Genomic DNA, 27,325 nt, shown 5'->3' on the forward strand with positions numbered 1-27,325 from the left:
AGAGCAGAGCAGCCCAGGAGCCTCTCTTGCTTCTCTGAGTCTTAGGGGTGTGTGTGTGTGTGTGTGTGTGTGTGTGTGTGGTTCTGGGGATCAAAATCAGACCCCTATTTATGCCAGGCAGACTTTCTACCATGAAGCCGCACGCCTAGCCCTATTTATTTATTTATTTATCTATTTATTTATTTATTTATTTTTATAGTTCTCACTATGTAGCCCATGCTGGTTTTTAACTTAAAATCTCCTAGCCACGGTTTCCAGAATTTTAGGACTACTGGCATGCACCACCATGCCTGGCTAGCCTTAGATTTCTTTTGTCTATAAAGTAAGGGGCGGTGATCCTTGGGTGCTTTCTGGCTTAAGAGTTAACCTCGCTCCAGGGGTGGCAAGAGGAAGGACCTTATATGGGTAGGATGTTTGTGTCACGTCTCTGTTACACCATAGGTTCATCTCATCTAGCCTGACCCCATGGTGACTCAGCAATCTTGAGGGTTCAAAGGCCAGTGTCTCAAAATTCTCTTCTGTTCTGCGGACTCTTCTGCCTGTGAGCATTGTTCTAGTAAATTCGGCAGTTGTTTTTAGTTACTGCCCATCTCTACTTCTTTCTCATTTCTTCTAGAACTCCAGTGGCATGGCTCTTAGCCTGTGACACTGTCTGTAGGTTGCTGATGTGTTGACTCTCCTCAGTCTTTTCTATGCTAGTCTTTGGACAGTTTCTGTCATTAGGTTCTTCTTTTGCAGTCCGATATGACTAAATCCCCTTTGGCATATTTCTCACCTCAGACACTGTCGTCGCCACCTCTAGACGCTCATATGAGGCTTTCATATATGTCCTCTGTCGTATTTCCCTTCTGTCGTGAACATACTTGTAAAACCTGTTTGGTCTCCCCTTGCCTACGAGGCTCACCATCTCTCATTTGTACCCATTGATCTGTCCACTTCTTTTGTGCCTGCTAAATGTTGCTTGAATGCCAGTTAGCGGGAGCTTAATATTGACAGATGTGGGGTTTGTTATAGTTCTTTAAATAGGGTTGAACCTTCTTCCGGCATGCATTTAAATGACTTGGGATCAGTTTCATACATTTAAGGTTTGCTTTTAAGCTTCTTAAAGGGTAGATCTAAAGCAGACTGTAGTCAGGGGCTAATTTAGCCTTACCATTCGGGCAACACCCTTCCGAGGACTTTACCGAATGCCCTGTGCATGAGGTCTCTCCGGATGTGTGCACTCCACACATGGTTCGGGCCCTGCTGTGCAGTGCTTCTTTTTCCAGTATTTCGAATCTCACCCTGGCAATGTGGGGGATCAGCTGGACTCTCCAGGGGGCTCCTGTACAGGTTCCTGCACTCCCTCCCTTCAGTCCCCCTTTCTGTGGTATTTTACCCTAAAAGTTCTAGCTGTGTGAGCTCTAGTTTTTGGTGAGACAAGCACACTCCACTTGGAGTCCCCCCTTAAAGCATCCACCTTGGAGGTGCTGCCAAGGCTGTCAGCTCGTGGTCATAGGTCCCACCTCCTTTGTTTCCCTCCCCAGGAATCTTAGTCCTGTGCTGTTGCCCCTGGTCCATTGTCAGAGGCAGTTTCATGCCTGTTTAGTGTTTTAGTTGTACTTCATCATGCCTGGAGCCCTGCATAGTTTTAAAATTCTCTTGACCTCAGCTGTCCCTGGAGCCACCTTCCCCACTGGGGTGGGTATCTTCACTAAGAAATCTCACAAGACACCATTAACAGCATGTTGGCCCTCCACCCCCACAATTTTATCTGGTTCTGCATTTATCTCTCCAAGGTGGCTGTCCCCTACAAAGGCAATTTCAGTACTTAGCATATAGTGAATACTAATGTTCGTTGAATGAGTAACAGAATAAATGGAAGAAAATTTAAGCTACCAGTAACATTTGGTAGCTAAGGAGATTTTTGGTGTTGTTTGCTGTTGCTTTGTTTTTGTTGGGTTGGAGCCCAGGGCCTTGTGTACACTAGCCAAATGCTGTACCAGTAAGCCACACCCCCGCACGTTAAGAACACCACTGGTTGGGTGCAGTGCTTGGCTTATAAGAGTTGAGACTACATCTAAATTTACTGGGTATGTCTTTTTCTTGTTTATTTTGAAACAGTTTTTTTTTCTATAGCTGAGGTTGGTCTAGAATTTACTATGTAGCTAAGGTTGGCTCTGATTTTTTGATCCTCCTGACGTAGCCTTCCAAGTTTTACAGGTGTGTACCACCTATAGGATTTATAGGATTCTAGGTGAGCACCACCATACACAGCTCAGCTTTGGGTTTCTCAGTTCTGCTTGGGACACTGGTGAATTGGAATTAGATCCAGCGGAGGCTGACAAGGAGGCTGGAAACAATGTGGCATGGGAATTGGGGGAGAGTCTTAGGAACATTCACTTTGTCTGCAGGTTATTGTTATGAAATGTGACGGAGCAGGGTGTGTAACTGATGGTCTTCATTGTGTGGGGGGAATGAGAGCCTAGCCTACAGATACAGGTGAGGGGTTCCAGGGGACTGGGACTGGGGCCATGGCCAGGACAAGCTTTCCCACACTTAACACTACCGAGCAGAGGAAGGGACACCTTGGAAGGTGGCGAGCTTTTGGGATTTAAGGAAAATCCTGTGACTGCTGGTGAGATGTTGTGTTTGGGATGTGGCATTGTACGAAGTAATCTCTTAAATACCATGTACTCAATTCTAAATCTTACAACTTAATTAAGGCCCTGTGATTCCTATCTACCTTTCAGTGTTCCCTCCCCAGTCTGTACATACGCACGCACACACACACACACACACACACACACACACACACACACACACACACTGGGCTCCTTACTTCTGCATGTCAACTCTGACCATGCTACATCCTTGCCTAAGTGGGCTTTTTTTTCCCAGAGGCCTTCAGACTGGCAGCTACCACCCCCAGCTGCCATCTGCTCTTGTCCTTAGCATTCTGACTGCCCTCTTGTCAGCAGCTTGTCACGTTGTCTCCTTATTTGGACATGTAACATCTTTGAGGTAGAGATGACTGATGGGCTCATCACTTTCCCACCCTGTGGCCTGGGAGCTCCGTGAATCCTGCGTGTCCAGCAGGCTGTAGTGGCTCTGGTCTCAGGAGCCTCACTCAGGGTCAATGCTGCTGCTCTTGACCCGCTCATGTGAATCTCCTGGATCTTCCTTGGGGGCCTCAGGGACTGGAAGCTGTCATGGACTTGTCACTCACAGGTCTAGAACAGTGTGGGCTCCAGGACTGGTTGTCTAGCGGTGTCAGAGAGGCCCTTCAATCTCCTGCCCTTTCCCATTTGCTAAGAGGACTGCGAGGAGGTCCAGCCATATTCCACACCAGGAAGGGTGGTGACTCTGTAGCTCCTGGCTGGAGAGAGATGGGAGAGAGAGAGGCCAGTTCTGGAGGAATCAGAAGCCAAAGAACTTCCTGGGGTAGGGCCAGTCTTAGAGTCTCTCGGGCGCTTGTGTAGCCTTTCCACTCATGGAACTTTTGGAGTAACTTCTCAGCCTCACCCATTAGCTAGGAAAATACATGGCACCTGCCTGGGTTCTTGTCCTTCCCTGTTTCCCTAGTGGTTGATGGGACCCCAGGTGAGGCAGCTGGGTGGGCTGTGGAGCAGGGACTTTGGAGAAAGCAAGATTGAAGTGAGAAAGTTGATCAGATGGCTGAGTGCCTGGAAGTATCATGGGGCCCTAGGCTCTTGCTGGCTGTTCCTCCTGGCTTTCTGCTTCCTCTTCTGCCATCTTTCCCAGCCGGGCATGGTGGATGTCTAGTAGAGGAACACTCTTGACCCAGGGACTCAGCAGTGTGTGCTCCCCTTAGCTACAGCCATCAGACAAGCTTGCTGTGAGTAATGTAGTTTTTTCTCTACAAAATGGCAAGAAAGAGCAGAGGGCTCCTTCATGGACCTTTCTGCAGTAACTCTGCAGGTTGCTGACTTCCCAGAGAAGCCTGTGCTATCCCGAAGACCATGGACTTGTGCCTTCATCAGTCAGCTGCCAAACCTTCTGCCAACCACCCTCCTCCTCCTGAAGGAGAAGGCCATGGTATTTGAGGGATGGGTGTTCCGAGAGGGTGGGGCGAATGCATGTGGGCTCCAACTGTCAGTGTTCCTTGGAAGGGAGCACTGGGGAGGAGGGGTGTTGCTCTTCCTTGCTGTATGCCCTGTATCTACAGGGGCCTCTGATGGAAGGGTCACTCAGCAGGTACCACTGACTGGGTGAATGGAGTCCAGGGAAGATGGGCCTAGCATGAGGTGGCAACCTTTGTACTTTGCTCCCAGAAGTGGTGCCGTGTGGCCAAGGCCACATCCTGCTGGTGGGGTGGGCCTACCTTAGAACCTGAGCATCCTGCTGGTGGGGTGGGCCTACCTTAGAACCTGAGCATTCTGCTTTCTGCTTCCAACTTGTTCCATCACAGGTTGTCAGTCAAGACAGTGATACAGATGACATCATTGTTACAGTCAGTATTGACAAAGTGCATTCTGTCACAATCTCCAGGGCTTTGTCAGCAATGGCTACTTCCTCCCCATCTTCTTCTCCTCCTTTTTCCTCTTTCTCTGTTCTTCTCTCTCTCTCTCTCTCTCTCTCTCTCTCTCTCTCTCTCTCTCTCTCTCTCTCTCTCTCTCTCTCATTTTTTGGCACTGAGAATAGAACCCAGGGTCTCAAGCCTGCAAAGCAAGCTCTTGCCCTCCAAGCCACACCCCCAGCTCCTTATCCTACTTCTTGTCTTTCCTCTGTTTGGTCTGAGTCAGCATCTCGCTGTGTAACCCAGGCTGCCTTAGAGCCTGCAGTGGTCCTTCTGCTTCAGCCTCCAGGCCAGGCTCCCGCAGCTGCCTTCTTAAAATGCCTTTTCTGAAAGGAGTTTTCCTGAACTTGTTTTTCATTCCCCTTGGCTGACTCCACCAGTTCCATTGTATCTGATCCAGAACATGCTTGCCCTTGATGCGACAGTAATGAAAATGCGATTGCCTCTCTGGGTCTATGTGCTCGTTCCAGGGCTGCTCTGGGGACGTGCAATTCCAAGGATGCTCGGGCTCCTGTGTAAACTGGTGGTATCTGCATATGATCTACTCCTTTTTCCTCATCGGTTTGGAATTGCCCCAAGGTTACTTATGACTTGAACTCTTCCCCAGCAAATGTCTGAACCCTTTGCAGACCAAAGTGCTTTTCTCCTAGGAGAAAGCTGTGGTCCTTGAGGCTGGATTACAAATTGTGTTATGATACTCAACACAGTGCAAGTGTCTTAGCGCTGTATTGTAGAGCGACTGATGACGAGGAGGTCTGAACATGCTCTACACAGGAACGTTTTTATTCCCCAGTACTTTTGGTCTCTAGTTGGTGGGGAGGGAGCCTTAGAAGCAGAGGGGTGCTGCTCACTTATAATTTTTGTAAGCTGTATCCATGGTAGCTGTTGTCTGCATGCTACTATTTTATTTGAGTTTTTATTCACTTAGCTGTCTTCACTGCCTGGTTATTGGTGTGAGATGCTCTCTAAACTCTCTTTTTGACGTTTATGGCGTGCAGGCAGGAGGTCTGAGGTCTTGGGCGTTCAGGAGTGAACTGGATGTAATATACTGGATTCCTGGCGGCAGGGACTTATATGGCTGTGCATCTCTCAGTGGTTTCCTCTTAGCACTCAGGGCTCCCAGCGAGGGGACTGAAAGCTGGGCCTTGGGATGATGCTGAGCAATCATTCCAGAGCCTTCCACTTCTGTAGGGTTCTTCACCACGGTCCCAAGCCCCACCTCGTCAAGTGACCTTGAGGTATGACTGGAATGTAGACTGTTTCTGTGTCAGAGCGGTGTGGACTCTGGTGACCAAAACTAGTGCTTTCCGTCCTCACCTTTGCTTGATGTACTAGATGTCTTGCGTCTCATTTATTCCAGAGGACTGAGGGCCTCTTCTGGGTCTGTCGCTGTGCTAGACTCCAGAGATACAGGGGTGCAGCAAAGCCCTGCCCTCACAAGCTTATATTTTGGTGGCAGAGATAGACTGTAAGAGCAGAAGAAATTCAGTGTCTTGGATGGTGACAGATGCCATGGAGCAAGGTAACAGGGAAGAGGAGTGAGAATGGGTATACGCAGGGAGTGCAGAAGACCTCCTTCAAAAGGGGCCATTAAAGGGGAGATGGAAGAAAAGAATTTGAACCCTTTGGATAATGGGGGAGAGGGATACACCTTAGGGCAGAGGAGGCTAGTAGGTATGTCACCAGGCTGGACCCTGAACGCCATTCTAAAAGCTATAGTTGTTTCAGACAGGGTCTCACTGAGTAGCACTGGCTAGCTCTCTGCTGCCTTTGTCTCCTTGAGTGCTGGGATTAAAGGCGTATACCACCACACCCATCCAGAAGGCTGGAGCTTTTATGGTGGGAGAGGGGAGCCACTGGGGGAATCTGGACCCAGGAGTGACAGCTGCCTTGAGTTTGTGGCTGTGTGCATTAGGGACTGTTCTTTCTCAGGCTCCTAGAGTACAGGGCCCTCCTGTTCCTCACCACTTGCTCTCCATTTTGCTGAGGAGGAGGCTGAGGTGGCTAAGGACCCAAAGGTGCAAGTCAGTCTGAGCTTGTGCTCTAGGACAGAGGGAGCCCTTGTTGGGGACCACAGGTCAGGCTGGCTCTGTGCCTGCCCTGGGCTACTCTAGCTACCCCAAGGACCAGGGCAGCCCCTCCCCTTACTCTCCTTTGGTGGAAGGAAAGGCAGATGTGTTCCAGATGGGGGCGGCTGCTTGGGAAGGGGAACTTGTGCCCGCCAGCAGACAGTTCCTCCCCCTCCCCCTAAGTCTTTGTGTTTGACTCCACCGACAGGCCCTGCTGTTTAGAGACCGGGCTGGCCTTGAGCTCCTGCCCCAGGCAGGGGAGTGGAGATCACTGCCTTTCAGTCCCCAGGGAAGGGACCTCCCTCTGTGAAGCTGGTCCCTAAACACCCTACAGTTTACCATCCTTTGGTTTTTGAGGTCTTCAGATCACAGACTGTCTCTCTGTAATCCTTGACTTTATCACCCCCAGAGGAAGCCAGGAAAGTACCCCCCTCCTTTGTTTTAAAGAAAGTGATCCAGGGTGGAAAAATGGAGGTCAGAAAGTGAGGCTGAGGGAGGAGCCAGAGAGGGAGCTTAGCCTAGTGCTGGGGAGCTGTTCCTGAGTGGGGCACTGGGGGAAGAGCTGGGGTAGCTGGGGTGGGATTGGCTCTCTCCATACGGGGTGTATTGCTCTTACATTGACCATTCACATTGGTGTCTGAATTAGCTGTTTTGAGGGGGACTGGACCCAATTTGTGTCTTACACGTGTATGCTGGTTTGCACGCGCACTCACTCATGCCCTCACTAGCTTCCACCTTGACTCCATAGGCGCACTCATCCACGGCACACCACTCACTTTTACGGTGTGTGTGTGTGTGCGCGCACGTGCGCGTCTCACCTGTGTACACACATCCCAGGCCCAAAGAGAGGTGTTTGGGTGCGCATTTCTAGTTGGCAGTAGTGGCTTCCCATTGGCTGTTAGGTGTGAGAGTTTCTGACAGTAGTAGGGGCTCCACTATCCTGGACTTCACCTTGTGACTCGGTTTACCCATTTTTGTGTATGAAGAAGAGAACCTGGGGAGATGGGGTACACAGTAGGTACTGCAGTGCAGTGCTTAGATTATAGAAGTCGAATGCCAGCTTATGTCCTTACCAGGAGCAAGGAAGGGGACTGGTGGGGGATGGGAGAACATCCGGTGGTGGCCCCTGCCACACAAGGCTAGGCCTGACTTCTGCCACTGGAGCTGGGATGGCCCCTGAGCCCGAGGCCTTGGTGTTGCTTTGCAAGGTGGAAGTGACAGTTACCGCCAAGGGAGAGACTGTTTCTTGGCTGCCCAGATCCCTCGGACTCCCAGCCACAGAGAGAGGTGACCATGGCTTTGACTTTGCTTCTCATTCAGAAACCCACCTGACAAGATGGCACAGCAGGTAAAAGCCATGAAGCCCCTAGAACCAAGTTCAGTCCCTGGAACCCAAATGATGCAAGGAACCAACTCCCACAAACGTTGTTGTCTGCTGTTCACACAAATCCATACACACACACCAAAATGTGAAAACAAAAATCCCAACAACCTCGCCGGCACCACTGCCAACAGTTTCAGAGAATCTTCACAGTCATCACGCAGCTGCCGACATCCGATTAGACTTGTAACTACGCAGTGGCTGTGGGGGAGGGGAGGCAGGTGCTGTCTACCAAGCTGCCTCCGTGAATTTGGAGAGTGGTGCAGGGCCGGCTGTTACTCATCCTTGACTGTGTCTCCTGATTGAGAAATCCAGCAAGCAAAACCTAAGGGTAGCCAGACAGGGCTGCAAGGGGTAGGGGTGGCCTGATACACTTGTCATAGCTCAGCCTATATTTGCCATCCTTCTCTGTTTCTGCCTGGCACCCTTCCAAGTCTTAAAGCTCTAGCCTTCTCAAGGGTGGGAGAGAGGGACCAAGTACAGGACCTTCTGCCCCAGCCCTTCCAGGTGCCTTTTCCCCAGGCCTCTGTCTCCTGTGAGGTCTGGCTCACCCTTTCTGTAGGGCAGTGGCTTCATGGTGGCCTATGTCCCGTGGTGCTTCTGGGCCCCTCCAAGAATTTTCCATCACACTCAGAGCCCGTCTTTTGCCTCAGTGTCCCCTTGTATCCTACTTAGAGGAGGTATCTTCTTTCCATTTTTGGTTCTTTGAGACAGGGTCTCACACGGTAGCCCAGACTGGCTTTCAGGTAGTCCTCCTGCCTCAGCTTCCCAAGTGCTGAGATGGCAGATGTGAGTCACAATGCCTAGCCTGGTTGTATTTCCTTTATCGAATTATTCCAGAAAAGATAGTTGAAGTGACCCCAAGTAGGGAGGCAGGGAGATGGCTCAGTTGCCTGAGTGCTTGTCCTGTAAACCTGAAGATCCGAGTTTGATCCCTAGCACCCAGGTAAAATCCAGTTGTGGCAGCACATGTCTGTAAACCCGTTGCTGGGGAGGTAGAGTTCTTTACACACTAGGCCAGCTCCTCTGACTTCATGGAAATCTGTTTTTTTTGCTTTACCTTTCTGCTATTTTGGGGGAGGGCTGCTTGGTATTGAACCCAGGACCTTTGTAGGGAAGGAGAGGACCCTATTGCTGTGCCACACTCCAGCTGCTACTCTCTCATTTTAATTAGCTTTTGTTGTTGCTAAAGCATGGTCTGGGGTCCAAGCCTCCCCTGACATGTGGGCCTTTGCGGGACATCGCAGATCCAAGCCAGAGCAGTGCAGAGGCACGGGGCAGGCCTTTGTTGTAGGGGAAGGACCTGCTTTCTGGGGATCATGAGGCGCTGTGAGCATTTGAGCTTCACCTTTCCAGTGCGCGGTTCTCCTTGAAGACAAAAGAGTACAACTTTCGCCTTTGTCCTGCATGATAGCAGAAGGCAAGCCACCGGCACTTGGCTGGGTGATGCATACGTAGTGTCCGTAGCTCCATTCTCTCGTTTCTGTCTGGTCACTGCTGCAAGGGTCTGCCTCCACCAGCTCTCAGACCACATTCCCCAGGGAGTTGGACTGGCAGGGCAGGAATGCAAGCTGCCACACAAGCCCTGCCCCCACCCTGTACTTGAACCCTTTGAGAGCCAGAGTTCTTTCTCCTCAAAACTTCTGCACATGTGACTCCTTCCGGCTCCCCCATATTCACAGTCGAGGAAGTCCTTCTTGAGCCTGGTGCAGGGTGGGTCCCTGTGCTCTGTGCACTCATGGGCCGTAGGGGTCCTCTTGTGTAGTAGCAGGGGTCTCCACTGGTGGTTTTATCAGTGTGGTCCTCGGATCCCTACAGTCTTCACTGCACCGTGGAGACCTGGCCTGTCCTCTCACCCCTCCCCCACCCCTCCTGTCTAGCACAGGGGTGGGCAGCTTTGCCTGGAAGGGCCAACTTATAAATATCTTAGGCTTTGCAGACCATATGGTCCCTGTTGCAATTCTTCAACTCTGCCCTTGTCACACAAAAGTGTCCACAGACGATACACCAGTGAACGAGCATGGCTGCCTTCCCATTATATTTATTTATGGATACTGAAATGTAAATTTCATATAATTTCCACATGTCATGAAATACTATTCTGCTTTTGATTTTTTTCAATCTTATAAAATATAAAAACCATTTCCAGCCTGCAGACTGTACAAAAATTGGCAGTGAGTTAGATGGGGCCCACAGACTGCTGACCCACAAGGTAGGGCAATGCAGTGGCTTATGTTTTCAATACGTATTTGTTGAATGAGTGACTGACATCTTGGACTCTGGCAAGAGTTGTTGCCTTCCCTTAATGAACTCCATAATCTCTGTCCTTTATCACATTCCTCATAAAGGGTTGAAATTAAGAGAGAGCGCCAGCTGGTTCGCTTTATTTGTATGTAATTCTCGTCCATAAAAACTTACCCATCTTAAGTATATAATTCAGTGTTTTTTAGCATATTCTGTTTTGTGACCATCATCACTCTAACTTTTAGGACATTTTCATTGCCTAGGAAGAAATCCCATTAGCAGGCTCTCCCATCCTTTCCCGGCTTGTTTCCCAGTCCCAGCCCGAGGCAGCACAAGTACACCTTCTGTCTCTCCACACACGCCTGCTCCTGGTGTTTCGTCTACGCCTTGCTCCGGGTGTTTCGTCTAGATGGAGTCATACAGTGTGTGATAGTTCGTGACTGGCTTCTTTAACTTTGTGTCTTGTTTTCAAGTCCTAGCATGTGTCAGAGTTTTATTTCCTTTTTGTGATACTGGGGCTACCATACCTCAATCCCACCAGGCTGAAGAAAATGCCAGCAATGGAAAGAGCGTGTCTGGTGTTTGTTCATCAGCTGACAGGCAGGGCTGAGCTGTCTTTTCCCTCCACGATTATGCTTTCATGAACACTTAAGGGCAGGACATGGTTTTGTTGTTGTTTTGGGGCAGGGTTTTGCACTGTTACCCAGGCTTAAGCAATCCTCCTGTCTCAGCTTCCTGAGTAGCTACAATTACAAGTAGTATGCTACTACTTCAAGTTAGCTTTTTTCCAGACAGTCTTACACAATCCTGGCTGGCCTTGGACTTCTTTTGAACTAAAAAAACAAACAAAACAAAACAAAATGTTAGATTTATTTTTATTTTTTGTGTATTTTTTTTTTTGCCTACCTGCCTGTGTGTATGTGCACTGTATGCGTACTTGGTGCCCTCATAATTCAGATTCAGAAGAGGGCCTTGGATCCACTGGAACTGGAAATACAAATGGTTGGGATGCCATGTGGATACCAGGAACAGAATCCTGTCTTCTGGAAGAGGAATAAGTGTAATAAGTATTCTTAACTCCTGAGTCACCTCTCTCTCCCACCTTGAACTTCTTTTTAAGGATTTTTTTGTATTTGTGAATGTGAGTGTGTGTGTGTTATGTGCACATGTGTATACAGAGGAAGACATTGAGTGTCTAAGAAAACCCAAGTGTCTTTTTTCTAGCTCATCTTGTCTGTGTCCTCCACACAGGAGTCCAATCCGGGTTTGGCATTTTCATAGCTGGGGACTCCTTTTAGCTGCCGGGCAGCTCTGGAGTTCAGCTTCTCCTTTTGGAACACTGCTTCTCTGGCCTTGCTCTGCTGCCAGGACCTGGGAGAGCAAGCTGGCCCTGTGGTTCGTGAGACGGCTCTGGGAATATTTGACAACCACTCCCCTGGCCTGCTGGCCAGTGCCTTCAGCTGCCTCTTGGCTAACTTCATCCCTTGTGCCTGTTCCCTTTGGACACACTCCAGAAGGTTTGTAGCCTTCTGGCCTCCGGCTCGAGGCTGTTGGCACACCAGAATGAGTTGTAAACTTTTGGGATAAGGGATCTTCACCTTTACGTGAGGATGGTTTTATGGAAGACAGCGTTCAGAGGTGAAGATAACTTCACTTTAAATGATGGTAAGAAGGAAACAGCAGGCAGAGCCTGCCAGAGCCCCTCTGTCTACCAGCTCAGGCAGGAGCCACGGGCCTCCTGATGGCTGTCACTTGGGCAGTGTGCCCTGCTAGGAGGGTTGTGATGTTTTCTCACTGCCACTCCATCCTGATAAGACCGAGCCTTTGAGCTCGTAGAGGAAAGTTGTGACAGGCAGCCTATTAATAAAAGCACCTCGGGAAAAATGGCAAGAGGAGTTTGAAATAAATAAACTGATAATTATATATTAAGTATTAAAAATAAATAAATTGATCATTTATTTATCTGTCTGGCTTTGACCACCTAAAGTGTCGCCCCCACATTCAGTGGCTTCAGTCGTGGGGATCCAGCAGTCTCTCACTTGCCATCCATGGAGGAAAAACCTTGTGGGTTGGGGTCTGGGAGATGGCTAAGAGATTAAGAGCTTAGGATGCTCTTGTGAGGGCCAGGTTAAGTTTCCAGTACTCACATGATTCTCTGTAAACTCACAATTCTCTGTAAGCTCACAGTTCTCTGTAAACTCAGTCTCAGGATCCAATACCCTTTCTGGCCTATGTGGGCACTAAGTTGTGGAGGTGTTACAAAGGCACGGATGTAGGCAAGACACTCCATACACATGAAGTACATCTTTGAAAAACAAAATAAAAGCCCTGTAGTTCTGTAACCAGGAGAACCTGAGAGGCCCACACCAGGCCACGCTGCCTGACATTCTCCATTGGGAGAAGCTGGGTTTGGGGCATTTCCCTCTCCCTCGGGCTGTTTTCTAACTATGTTCCGGGCTGATTTCCATCCAGTTAGCCTTCTGTGGTTGATTAGTCATTCAGAGATCCCCTGTCTGTTCTGGGACTCCAAGGCAGTGGGGACAGAACATCCCACGGGGTTTGGTCCTCTCTGCCTCCCTTTTGTCTTATTCCCGCCTGGAGGCCAAAGGCAGATGTTCCCCCAGCAGTTCTGAGCTGTGCGGTTAGATACCGCGGGCTCAAAGTTTGCCTAGGGTCTTGTGGCTTGGTAGATCAGGGTGGACTGGAGGTGACGGGCTCCGTGTGAGAGGCAGTGCAGGCTAGCGTTGTTACTACAGCCTCCACTCGGTTCCCAGTACTTATTATCTCCTTGAATTCATGTGAGACACGAGGGGAAAGTGGGCAGCGGCCAAATGGACCACTGCAGACATGAGCACATTCCCCGGGGGCGACATGGATCAAAGGGTCTTGGTGCTGCCCTACGTCTGAGGCACTCTTCCTACCTTTTGTCCATTCTCCAGAACAGTGGTTCTACCTGTGGGTCATGACCCACTGGGGGGCTGAGCAACCCTTTCACAGATATCCCGCGTAACGATATTTACATTGCAATTCATAACAGTAGCAAAGTTACAGTTATGAAGTAGCAAGGAAATAATTTTATGGTTGGGGGTCCCCATAACATGAACTGTATTAAAGGGTCACAGCATTGGGAAGGTTGAAAACCGCTGCCGTAGATCAAGCAGCTTTTCCTGGAGGACTTTGTGCTGGTTCAGGTGAATGACAGACCACGCTGAACTGGCTGTTACAGAAGCAGGGACGGGTGCTGGTGTGTAGAGCCTCCCATAGACAGTAGTCCTGTCAGGTTTAGGTGGGGCTTCTAGAGCCGGGGTTAGATAGTTATCTGTTAATGACCCAGGCAATTCAGGATGTCACATGTCCACGTAGGGCCAGTGATCTGACTTACATCCTATTCCTTTGACCGGTAATAAATAAATAAACCAAAATCCTGCAGTTTCTGGTTGATTGTGATGAGGGGTCCTAGTGTTCTTTAAGGCTGCTAAGGTCGAATTAGCTACCTAATGGCATTGCAGACCTGTTCTTATCCTCGCCCTGCCAGTCCTGTGACCTGGGCAAGTTAGATGAGGCCTTTTCCTTATGCGTAAAGTGGGAATACTAAAGGGCCTGGCTCATCCAGCCTTCAGGTGCTGCATTATAGGCACAGCCTCGGGAGCCCTGTCTGGGATGTGGGAAGCAGTGTGCAGATGTCAGTAGCCATGAGGGAGCTCGGAAGGGGAGAAGGAGGAGGATATGACTCTTACATTGCTTGACTCCCCCCCCACCACCACCACCAAAGAAACTGGAATACCTATTCTATATTTAGTGTCCATATGGGAACGCTGCGCTCCGGGCTCTACCTCTCTGCCTTGGCAGCCTCCTTAGCATGTCCTCTCATTCACTCTGCTCAGCAAACCACCATTCAGACACCGTGAGAACCAGGCCCAGGCAACCAGACAGTTTCTTCATCCGTGACTCATGGAAAATATCCCCTCCTTTCCTGCCTTTCTGGAGGCATGGATAGGGTCAGGTGACATCAACGGGGCTTGCAGGTAGGCTGTGGAGCCAAGTAGAACATTGATGAGGAGCAGAGGAAAGCTGGGGGTGAAGGGTCTGGCAGTCTAGAGCCCACAGATTTCACAGACTGGCACAGACACAGGGTTTTGCTAGATCTTGGGGTACTGTGGGCAGACACAGTCTGCTGGGTTAGCCCACTCACAACCCAGGGGGACGTGTTCATAAAGTCCCACAAATGAAATTCCCGAGTGCATTCTCTGACCGGATGGTGGGTGGGCTGCTATGCCCTTGACATCTCTGTTGTCCCTTATGTGTACCAGATAGCTGCCTGGCATCTGTTTTAGAGGGGCAGCCTAAGGCTCAGAGGGTCTTATTAGCTCTCCTGAGGCTACACCGTTAGGGAAGTAAACTCAGGCCTGGGGGATTCCCAACTCCCTGCTTTTCAAGTAAGGCCCTGGCTCTGAGCCCAAGGAGGCCTTTGCTTTTTAGAGGTTCGGTAATCACATGATGTGGGGGGACCTGTGGCAGTCCAGTCCCCACGCCACCTGCCTACCCACCCTGCCTCTGCCTGGAGGGCGGGGCTGTTTTTGTAACTAGTGGTCCTCCTCGTGGAGCGCAAGCCTGCATCCTCCTCACTGCTGGAGCTCTGGTTCTCCTCTCTCCTGCTTTCTTCCCACTTACCTCCTCTTACAGCTAGAATGAAACTTGGGTCAAAAGTGTGGGTGACCTTGGGCTTTTGTTCAAAGTACTGATTTTCTGAGAACCCCTGAAGAGATGCACTGTGTGAGACAGTGTGCTGTGTGCTCTGGGAGTCTTTCTGGTGAAAAAAACCAGGCTGAGGTGCCTTGGGCAGAAAAGGCACAGGCCAGGTGGGCACTGGCTCCATTTTGGTGCCAGTCTTTGACCGGCTTTGTGACTTCAGGCCCAGCATGCCTCTGTCAGGGCTTGGGCCTTACTGTAACCCCAGGGCTTTGTATCTGTATAAGAGCCTTTCTGCTTTAAAGTTCTTCCACTGAATACCTGCCTTAAGGAGAGGCGTGGCCCAGGCCCAGGCCCAGGCCCAGTCACTGTCTCCAGCAGAGGTTTGCCTTTCAGCCAGTGTGAACTGGAAAGCCAGTGTGGTCTCCACCTGAGGTTTTCGCTTTGCCTTTCAGCCCACGTGAACTGGAAAGTGTTAAGTATGCTTTAGAGAGCAGGAAGAATTCCAAATTCTTAATTCCTAGAGCCCTCAAGGCTGGCAAGTTTTTGAGAAGGAACAAGTTCAAACAGGGTCCTGGGGTGGGGCTGGGACACAGCCTCGTCTTTTCATTTGCTCAGAAAGCCTAGCTCAGAGCTTTGGAACCCAGCTGGTTAAACCTGCAGGACCTGCCCTTTGCTAGCTCAACGGAACCACGTGTGGCAGGAACCAGCAGGTCAGTAGCTGAGGTCACTGGGCCTGCTCTCACCCCATCTTTCCTCCTGAGCCCACCTGCCTAGCTCCTGTGGCCTCCAGTCACCTACAGCTGTCTAGCCTGAACGGTGTCCATGTGTGAGCCTCACGTGCGTTGGGCCCACTTTTCTTAACTCCATCCTTCCTTGTTCTTTCTCTGTCCTTACTGCTGTCACCGTATTTTCTTGTACCCAGCTTTTTCTTCCCATCCAGTACAGGCTGGGAGAGATGCTGAACTGAGCATAGGGTGCTGACCATGAGTCTTACTCAATGTAAATACAAGGTAGGGGCAGAGAAAGTAGCCACGGGTCAGCGGGGCAGAAAGCTCTAATTCATCACCTGCCTGGTGTGAGACCATGTGCTACAGGTGGGATAAAGATGTGCACACACTTCCCGTGGGAGGGCATCATGACAGTTGGAGACCAGTGCTCATGAGGTGCATGGTACAGTTGCCCAGCATCAGGTGGTAATACAAGCCCATGCCCAAGAGAGATGGCTTGGATTCAGGGAACTAGGTGGGGTTGCCGAGCTGGGGCCAGCTCAGCACTTGTTCCTGGTTTCTTTCTAGGTTGTGGCTCAGTCCCAGGTCTTTGTTAAGTGAGATTTCCTCTAGGGAGGATGGAGGTTTGGGGTGAGCCTTCCTGAAGTCCCTTTCTGTTTTGCTGAGTTATTTGTTGTCAATTACCAAGCACCTTCTTCGAGGGGCCCTCGTAAAGCTCTGGGCGGCCTTGATCCCATCAGTTCCTCCCAACACTGGGCTGTTTTTACCCTAATCCTCAGTTGAGGAGCCTGAGATTTTGTTTTGTTTCGAGAGTGAGTCTCCTGAAACCAGGTTGGCTTTGAATTTCTCTGTGTAGTCAAAGATGACCTTGAACTCCTGATCTTCTTGCTTTCTGTCTCCTAAGGGCTGAGTTTCAGGTGTGTACTCTGTGCTCAGCCCTGCAGGCTAAGGTTTACAATTGGATGGGTTCCATATAGCTGAGGATATATTCAGGGCCCAGTGGTACTGTTCAGTATTAGAGCTCAGACTTCAATACAGGAGACAGTTGTACACACAAGGATTGAGGCTGGATAAGTTGGAAGTTGTGGTCACCCTGAGCTTGCTTGGGGTAGGGGTGGGGAACAGATTGAATCCTAACCACCATACTGATACTTAGCCTTGGTTTTCCTGATCTGTCTGTCTGTCTGTCTGTCTGTCTATCTATCTATCTATCTATCTATCTATCTATCTATCTATCTATCTTTTGTTAGTTTTGAAAACAAGACCTCATTATATAGCCCTGTCTGGCCTGGAATTCACTAGGCTGTCACTGAACTTAAAGTTTCACCTGCCTCTGTCCCTGGAGCACTGGGTCATTTGGTCTTTACAGTGTAGGGATGTGCCTACTTCAACCTCACTAGTTTACCTTACCCACCTGTCTCCCAGACCTTCATCTGGAGCTGCAGCTAGGAAGCTAGGAAGTGGTGGAGATAGGACACGGGTGGGAGTGGTCTGACTTGAGGCCACACCCCACCTCCTGTTTCTGGAGCTGATTCTGAATCCTGAGGGGGCGGGACCTTTATCTGCAGCAGCCCGTTGGTCTGTAGGTTAGGAAGTTGGGAAGAAGCCTCCTTCCCAGAGGCAGCCCATGGTGCCCTCCTGCTCAGTCAGGCCTTAGTCTAGGGAAAACTACCTTCTTGCCCCATAGGATGTCTTTTCTGAATTAATACAATCTCATTGTTCTGTCTGTTGGCTGTTTTCATCTTCCTTTGCTCTTTTTACCAGATGGCAACATCCAGGAACCATCTTTGCTTTTTAGGAGAGTCTCTAAAATGCCTCAGCAGCATGGAGGCAGGAAATGGGGTTGACTGTTCAGGATGGATGCCTGGGGCTGGTCAGAAGTCTCTAGGGGACAGCCAGGCAGGATGCTGGGTGTCTAAACAGGGAGGGGCCCTGGGAAGCTGAGGTTTCCTGCATTTGGTGCATTGGTCAGTCCAGCTGTTTCCTGCCGATAGAGTGGGTGGACAATGCCACAGTGACTCACCTCTGGTGTCCCTGTGAACAATGGCAGCTCTGCCCAGGGTCAGTAGGAGAGTATTGTCATTCTGGTCACTTGCTTGTTCCTGCTGGGAAGAGCCAGCAGCACCTTGAACTATTCTCCTGCTGGCTCATGGTGCTCCAGAGCCTGGCCTGGCGGGCAGCTTCTTTCTGGTTTGCTGTGGCCTGTCCTCACCCTTGAGTGCACAGCTCACTTGGACTCCTGGACTCCACACAGACTAGCTGCCTGCCAGCCAGATTGGCCCTGCTTACTGTCCTCCCTTGCCCTGGGGCTGGAGTGCAGGGTTTGGCACAAACGCCTGGTTTGAGTCCCCGCAGGCATCTGGGGCTGGATAAGTGTCAGATGAGAGAGACAGCTGTGTGACTCTTTAATCTCCTCCAGTGGCAGAGGATTAGACAATTTTTTGGTGGTTTTGTTACGTATTACAATTTTTTTTGGAAACAACTATCATTTATTTTGAGTCTTCTAGGTTCTTATCACAGTGGCCAAGCCCTTGCCTGTACTAGCTCACTAATCTTTCCAGCCACTCCAGAGGGAGGTGTCATGACCCGTCACTTTACAGACCAGGACTCTAAGTACGAGAGGGTGTGGAACTGTCCCAAGGTCTCAGATCCTTCTTGCTTCAGAGTCCTGGGGCATGTGACTTTCTGGTAAAGACAGGGATATTAAGAGTTTAAAAGTGGGGGGTGGCTCATCCGCAGTCTGAACTACTTGGGAGGCAGAGGCAGGTGGATCTCTGCAAGTTCAAGGCCAGCCTTGACTACATCGTGAATCCAGCACAGCTAGAGTTATGTAGTGAGATGCCCCCCCCAAGAGTTTAAAGTCAGGTAGTCACCCATTTGTAGTCCCAGCTACTTGGGAGGCTGAGGTAGGATTGCTTGAGCAGGCACTTGTGACCAAACTGGGCAGCAGAAGAACATTGTGACCCCATCTTTTAAAAAGAAAAAAATGGGGCAGGGGAGATGGCTTAGCAGTTATGTGCTTTGTTGCTTTTGTACATGATCTGGGTTCAGTTCCCAGCACCCACATGGTTGCTCAAAATCATCTTTAACTCCAGTTCCAGGGGATCTGATGCTCTCTTCTGACTTCTTCAGGCACCGGGATGCACGTGATACATATAACACACACACATATATGATATATATATATACACACACATATATGATATATATATATACACACACATATATATATGTTATATATACATAACACACACACACACACACACACACACACACACACACACACATATATATATATATATATATATATATAGAGAGAGAGAGAGAGAGAGAGAGAGGCAAGAAACATTCCTATAGATAAAATAAAAAAAAATAGTTTGGAAACTGTTGGTGGAAGATGAAAGATTTGGCTGTGAGGATACAGAAGTGAGCAGGGCTTATCTCTTCCTGCATTCCCCAAGTTCACAGCAAGGTGGACCAAGATGCCTGGCATTAACTCTTGTAAGAAGTGGTGTGACCAGTGCTGGCATAGGAGCTTCCAGAGTAATTCTGAAGTGTATTTTCACCTGACCAAAGTGGGAATTGCTTAGCAACTGGACTGATCCAGATGTCAGTGTGGTGTTAGCTGGGCCCATGCAGAAAATAATGCCATGTGTGTCTAACATTGCAAAAGTACAGCATGTTTGTTATTGTTATTGCACTTTTGGACAGCTTGCATCAGCAGTATTGGAAATGTACACCCACAATTCTGCTTTTTTCGAGACAGAGTTTCTTTGTAGCTTTGGAGTCTGTCCTGGAACACACTCTGTAGACTAGGCTGGCCTCAAACTCAGAGAGATCCTCCTGCTTCTGCCTCCTGAGTGCTAGATTAAAGGTGTGCGCCACCACCGCCCAGCTTATCCCAAAGGTTTTTATATGTATTCAGTGAGACATCATTTGTAGTAGCAAAAAAGTTACAAGCATACAAAGTGTCCCACAATGGAAAAATGTATATAGAAAGTTAGAAGTAAGAAGTTAGGTGTGAGGACACACACACACACACACACACACACACACACACACACACACACTCACATGCTGAATAAGGGAACATAATTAAAAGAAAAAGACATTCTGGTGAGCTGCTGCACAGCCAGGTGTCTACGGATAATAATGTGCTATGTATCTCAAAAAGCTACAAGAAAGAATCTTGAGTGTTTTCAACATAAAGAGATGAAAAATACTTTTGAGAAGATAGAAACTTTTAGCTGCTGTGAGCATCATGCAACATACGTCTGTTGACATGTCACGTGGTAGTCCATCAATATGTACCAGGTTTGTTTTTAATCTCTCAGTTAAGAAATACATTTAGACTTGGTGTAGTGTCTCAGGCCTGTAATACTAACACTCAGGAAGGAGTCGGAATTCAAGGCCAACCTAGGCGACATTGTGAGTTCCAGACTAGCGTAGGCTAAGCTGTCTTAAAAACAAAGAGGAAATGTAAGTCAGTTTTGGGATGCCTTCATATGAAGGGCTATTGTGTAACCTTCCAAAGAACCCATGTCTTCAAAAATAACATAACTGGGTAGGGTGATATTGGTCTGTAATGCCAGCAATATGAAGGCTGAGGCAGGAGGATAGTGAGCTTCAGGCTAGCTTGTGCTGTACAGCAAGACTCTATTCCAAACGAATGCCACTGTGACTCAAAAAAAATGCTTCTAAAAATCAAGTGAACACTAGAAGATATTGTAGTGGGAGGCTGCTTGTTGGTTCCTGGCTGCCCGGCTAGCTTAGGCCCAAAATAATCACACAGAAAACATATTATTTAAATCACTACTTGGCCCATTAGCTCTAGCTTCTTATTGGCTAACTCTTGCATATTGATTTAACCCATTTCTATTAATCTGTATATCTCCACGTGACTGTGGCTTCCCTGGTAAAGTTCCCAGCATCTGTCTCCGGCGTCTCCATGGCTTCTCTCTAACTCTGCCTTCCTCCTCTCATGCTATAGGCCAAGTCAGTTTTTTTATTCATTAACCAATAAAAGCAACACATACACACAGAAGGACCTCCTGCACCATTTCTCCTTTTCTTTTAAACAAAAAGGAAGGCTTTAACATAGTAAAAATTACATATAACAAAACAGTTATCAAGCAAGAATTACAGTTACAATATTTATATCTACTTTATCTTTTATCATAACTAAGGAAAACTATAACAACTGTCTATCTATTCTTCAACTCTATCAAAGACTCCAGAAGGTTATAATCTTACTGAAGTAAACAGGATGTGCATTGTAAACAACTTCTAAAACTCTAGAATTGACAGAGACATCTCACTGCCTGTACAGTCACCCAAAAGTTCTTCTGTACCACTGAGGCATCCATCTTCAGCCTACAGGCCCATAGTATCCAGAAGACTTTTCCATGAAGCAGTAAATTTCAAAGACAGTTTCACCTATACTGGCAGTTTGTTCATCACATTTTTTTGTGTGTCCTGCAGATGTCTAGCAGACTCTATAATGAAGCAGAGACCCTGAGGATCATCTCACCTTTACACAAGTTCAGCAGTCATTTCTCTATGGGTCCTGCATGTCCAGTTCATAAAGCAGTCCAGGCAAGAGCAGTTTCTTGCCCAGATGGCTAACCATTTCCATAAGGAGCCTCTTTGATGCCTATCATCCTCTTGAAGTAGATTGGTACTGCCAGGAGCATATGTGTCTCACTGTCATGATAAGTCCTAAATTCTTAAAATTTTAAATGCCACATTCTGTAGTCTTTGAAAGGTTTGAAGAATGCCTATCTATCTGAAATATATTTCTATATCTAGAAGATCTAACTAACATGACTACAAGTTTGACTATTATAGATGATTATTTGTTAATCTATATTTCTTAATTATACATTACATTTTTTTGAGACAGGGTTTCTCTGTAGCATTGGAGCCTGTCCTGGAACTAGCTCTTATAGACCAGGCTGGCCTTGAACTCACAAAGATCTGCCTGCCTCTGCCTCCCAAGTGCTGGGATTACCACCATAGCCCAGTTTATACATTACATTTTTAAATGAACTACACAATCACAATACCTTAATCAAGAGCAGAAATATACATGTAACAAAATTGACCTTAAATTTGTATCAATAAGCCAAGATCCATACCAATGCAAATCTCTATATCATATCCCCTTTTAAATGTAAACATACATTTATAGACAATATTTGGGAATATGGGTGTAGTTTTATCCAAACTGCTTCCTGCTGTTTGGGGGTGCTGTTAATTAGGTTTTTCATTTTGGGGGGATGTTCACTGCAGCCTTTCAGGGGGTCGTGGTCTGTCAAACCATATTAGCCTTGAATGAATCCATAGGTTCTCATCCTCTGTGGAAACTAAAGAAGACCTCTTTTCCAAAGCAACATACCCTTAGACCCAAACTCTGGAGTCAAAGATACCTTTATAATATACATGCTGGTTTAACTTAGCAGCCTATACAATGAAATGTCTCTCTGTACTTAGCTCATTCACAGTCAAAAAATTCAAAGATAACACAATAATATACATAATTCAGACTCTCTATGTATATTCCATCTTTACATGGCTTGTTTTTCGTTAGTCCTTTTAAAATATGACTGTACTCTGTCTGTTTAAAGACATTTTTTAAATGATTTGCTTCTTTTCCAACTCTCTATACTCTTTTTCTTCTCTCTCCCAAACCTACATACATTTATCCAATACTGTGACCCACTTAGAGTTCTTTTATGTCTGAACCTGTCCTTATTGTGTTATCTGTAATTCTTTACTGTCCAGGAGCACTTTTTAAAATGCTAAGCGCGTTTTAAAAACTCTACTGTGAAGGCTGAGGCAGGAGAATAGTGAACTCTAGGCTAGCTTGTGCTGTACAGCAAGATCCTATTCCAAAGGAATGTTCCAATGACTTAAAAAAAAAGCTTCTAAAAATCAAGTGAATACTAGAAGATATAAAACTGTGTGCTATAAATACTGTTTTTATATTTATTTAAAACTTTTATAAGTTTAAAGGTTTAAATAATACATTTCTTCTCTCATGCATCACATCCCCCAGCAGTTGCTCCCTCCAATCCTCTTAGTCCTTCCCCCCCATTTCTCCTCTCCCCAGATCAACTCCTCTGTTCCCCCACCCCCCCCCGCCAAAAAAAAAAAAGAGCAGGGCTTTCAGGGATACCCGCCAAAGGAACATGACCTAACAAGGTGTTTTATTTATTTTTATGAATATGCATGTTTTGCCTTCAAGTATGTTTGTGCATCACTTGCATGCATTTGACTATGGAGGGCAGAAGAGGGCATCAGATTGCCTTGGAACTGGAGTTACAGCCAGCTGCCAGCCAGTGTGTGGTTCTGGGAATAGAACCTGGGTCCTCTGCAAGAGCAGTCAGTGAGTGTTCCTAACCTCTGAGTCATCTTTCTAGCCCCAAATACTAGTTTTATTTTATTTTATTTTATTTTTGTAAGCGAAAGACAACACTAGTGATGGATCGTGAGGCTCATCACTTATGTCACATCCGTTCTGAGGTTTCTCTGGTTAATGATAGCAGCAGATACAGGGAGCTGCACTGGGTCTGACTCCTTGCCCTGGAGAGCTGCCCTGTGCAGCCAGGCAGAGCAAGTTCTGAAGGGTGGTGGGGCAGGTTCAGGGAGGCCACCCCTGCCTTTTGGCTCCTTTCCTTCCCATACATTCTTCCCTCTGCTTTCTCCCTTAATTGGATGTAAATGTAAGACTGAAGGATGATTTTTTAAAATATGTATTGTTTTTATTGGCTGCGTTTCCTGAACGCTGTGACAGGAGAGTCATTTTAGATTTTTCACTCTGAAGAAACCCTAATTTAAACTCCTTTATACTCATGTGACTGCGATTGATTTTTCTCTCAGTAGTTCAGATGGTTTTCGTCAGGGAGAAGACTTTCCTACTCCTGCCTTAAATGGCCTCTGAAAAGCCCAATTTGAAATCACGGCCTGTTACCAGGTCCTGTTGGGCAGGACTGTCTGGTTCTCCCAGGAGATGGGGAAGTGGGTGAGGGGAGCTTGGAATTTCACAGTTTTGTGACTGCAAGCCAGTTTGAAGGTGACTTCCCAGTGGGCCTGGAACATTTGTCATCCTTACCCTTCAACAGCCTTGCTAGGGTTGGGGAGTGTGGATCAGGACCGACAGTGTCATAGGGACTTACTGAATGCTCCAGCACTTGACCTCTGGGTAGTGCTGACTTTCGTGCCTTTGCTCACTTCTAAGGCTGGGTGAACAGAAGGCCTCTGGTATGCCTGACAAGCCCGAGCTGCATTCAGTGTGCAAAGAAAGTAGCAACTGTCCACCTACAGAAGTTCAGACCAGAGATTTGGGATCAGAGACCCAGAGTGGGCCTCACCATTGTGGTGATGGTGAGTTGTTCTCTTAGCTTCTTGGAGGACACTTTCCCTCTCTGCAAAATGGGAAGAGGGCCGAAATAAAACCTAATAGGAATAATGTATGGATTAAATGTGCAGGTGCTTCTGAATGCTCATTAAGCCAGCAATATATATCTTACAAGTATTAAGTACTAATACTGATTTTAGAGCAGTGGTCCTCCCTACTTTTTCTGAGCTAGGAAAGTGGCTGAAACCAAAGTCTCAGTGAATCTGCATCTCTGGCCACATTTTCTGCCCCAGTTCAGCCCTTAGGCTCTCTGCCCTCATTTTGGATAAAGGTTGAGCTCACCTACTTTCTTAGATATTTGAACTCAGTGGAGACTAGCCTTTCAGAACCCACTCAGCCTGTTTTCCCATTGCTTTTAAGGTAGCCTTGAGACCAACCTCAACCCCACATTGTCTCAAGAAGAATGTCTTAGCCTTCTGTTGACTCCCCCACCTCTACTGGGGGACCAGTTTGCTCCTCAGAGCATGAAGCAGATGTACTGAAAGTCCATCAGGCCACTAGCACATGTTTATTTGTTTTCAACTGTATTGTAATAAAATACCCATGATATAAAATGTATCTCTTAAGTACACCGCAAGTCTTCAGTTTAGTGGGACTGACACACTCACACTGTGGTGTCCCTGTTACCAGTCTCGGGGCTGTTTTCATCATCTGTGTGCACACTGAACAAAAACTTGCCCCTGTCCTTCCCCTAGCCCCTTGTAACCATTTTTACTACACACTCTCTCCAAAGCTTGACTGTTCCAGATACATTATACAAATGGAATCTTTTACTGTCTGACCTTTTGTGGGTAGATTTTTTCCCCGTTTGGCATTATGCCTTCACAGTTCATCCGAGTTGTAGCTTATATGGGAACGTATTCTTTTTTTGCCAACGAGTAATATTTCATGGTGTGCCTCTGCCACATCTTTTTTACCCATCACCCTTTGAGGGTCATTTCGATTGTTTTTCACCCATTGTCCATTGTGCCCCCCACATATTTTAAAGTTAAATAACCACTGTCCTTATTCCAGGTTACCACAGGGGCCCTCCAGTGCGTGTGTGTAGTTACTGTGTAACAGAAATGATGGGCTCATATCCTGAGAACACGGGTGTCCACAGGTGTGTTTCAGAGTCCTGCAGCCATGCACCCACTTCCTTTATTGCACTGGAAATGACCTTTATCACTTTGTCACCAGTTCCTAAGGGTCTGCTTTAGGAAGTGGTAAAGGGTCTTGGTTAAGGCTGTGGATTCTGAGGTCAGACCACACGGCCTTGGATTCTGATCTCGCACATATTAGCTTGCCATGGCATGTGCCACTTAACTCTCCAGTGCTCTGTTAGGTGCGATGTGGGGATGAGATAACCACTTAGAAATTTAAATGAGATGAGCTGTGTATCAGAGCCAGCTGACGCATCATAAACCCATAAACATTTTAAACCAAAATTAAGGGTTTTTTTTGTTTGGTTGGTTGGTTTTGAGATAGAATTTTGTTGTGTAGTCCAGGTCCCACGGAACTCACTGTGTAGTTTGGGCTGGCTTGGAGCTCATGATGTATCTGCTTTAGCCTTTAAAAAATTAATATTTATTCACTGTGTGTGTGTGCACACATGTGCTTGTCATAGGGTACATGTGGAAGTCAGTGGATAGTTCTGTGGAATTGATTTTGTCCTCCTCCTAGGTGGATCTTGTGGCTAGGACTCAGGTTTCCAGTTGTGGTAGCAAATGCCTTTATTCACGGAGCCATCTTGGCTGGCCCTGCTTCCGCCTCTTGAGTGCTGGGCTCTAGGTGTGTGCCCGTTGAGGGCCAGACTTCCACATCTTACTTTGATTCGACCCTTTCATCCTCATGCTTTTCTTGGGAGTGGCTGAAGAGTAAGGTGAACGGGCTGGTTCTTGGCCTGGCATTCCCAGGAGGCAGAAAAGAGCAACTGTGGGAGCTGGGCAGTAGCCCTGCTCACTGTGGTCCCCCAGTGCCTTCCTCTCTCTGCTGGGTGATAGGGTCAGCCTTGAGTTTGGCCCTTCTCAGATGTCTTCTGTGCTGGTCCTTCATTGCACAGAATGCTGCCTAGTGGGATGATCTTTGGAAGCCATCTTCAGTTTCCTCAGGGCTGTGCTGTTGGGATGCCAACAGGGTGATGTTCCTGTTGCCTCTGCTTCCCTCGGTCACTTAGAGCTCCACCACGTACCCAGTGACCAGTCCTGCTTCAGTGTGGGAACCCGAGCCCCCTGCCCAGTAGAGTGGGCACATCCATTCGAGAGTTTGGCAATGTGTGAAGCAGACGGTGATTTCTTCCCAAAGCTGGTGGAGCTGGTGAGAACAGAAGCTTCTCTGTTTAGTCTCTAGTTGACTAAAATTTCCCAAATATTTATCATCTCTTCTCATCCCCCCTTGCTGGCATTAGCTTCCAGCTCTGGCTTCCTGGCTGCGTCGAGGCCGGGGGCTGGCTCTGTTGCTCAAGCCCAATGACCTGTTCCGGGAGATTCTCCATGTGTGGGTAAAGCTGAGGGAAGGAGCCAGGAAGAGTAGGGACAGAATATGCACGATGGGACCGTTCTGCAGGGCTCCCGGGGTCAGCCTGTGTACAGTGGCAAAGCAGACACTTAGTACGTGGCTTTGAGTGGGCTTCTTACCCCCTTGTGTCCATACCCTCGTTGGTAGCTTGGGGTTAATAATAACTTGCCCTGCAGAGATGCGAGAAGGCACTGAAGGAATCTGTAAAGTGCTTAGCGTAGCGTCTGGCACACTGTGGATGCGCTAAAAATGCAGGCTCCTTCTATTTTTATTGGTGAGTTTTATTTCTACTGTTTCCAGCCTTCCTTCCTACACCTTCTCTCTCCTGGTAACCTGATGCCATTGTATCCTGGAGCTCCTTGAACTTCACCCTCTGGTCTTCACTACACCCACTCCTGGCACAGGGTCTCATACAGTAGCCATGACAGTTTCAAAGGTCAGACCTTCAAGGCCGTTGAGACACACACTCTCTCTCTGCTATTGGTACCTTATTGACCTTACTCTCCTGACCTCACTTCCTTGCTCTGCCCACGTGCCGTGCCGTACACCTGCTGAGGGGCTCCATTTGGTCTTTGTAATCATTCTCTGCTGTGGGGGAGGAAAGGAACTGAAGGGTTATAGAGCCCCTTCTTGTCTCAGGAGCTTCTGGCCATATGTAGTATTTCATTTATTACCCCCAATTATCCTTCAAGGTCCATAGCGTGACTTACGTTTTTTAGAGGAAGAAATGGCACTCCAAATACCAACTAAATAGCCAAGGGTCTCATGCAGATTGTT

At 47.8% G+C, this 27,325-nt stretch overlaps 1 protein-coding gene across 3 annotated transcripts in view; it reads left to right on the forward strand.

Moving 5' to 3' along the window:
* Positions 1 to 27,325, forward strand: part of Tspan9 (tetraspanin 9) — a 182,524-nt gene that overhangs the window by 18,081 nt on the left and 137,118 nt on the right. The gene's annotated exons all lie outside the window — the stretch shown is intronic.

The sequence above is a fragment of the Microtus pennsylvanicus genome, chromosome 8 (assembly GCF_037038515.1).
Source record: "Microtus pennsylvanicus isolate mMicPen1 chromosome 8, mMicPen1.hap1, whole genome shotgun sequence".
NCBI lineage: Eukaryota > Metazoa > Chordata > Mammalia > Rodentia > Cricetidae > Microtus > Microtus pennsylvanicus.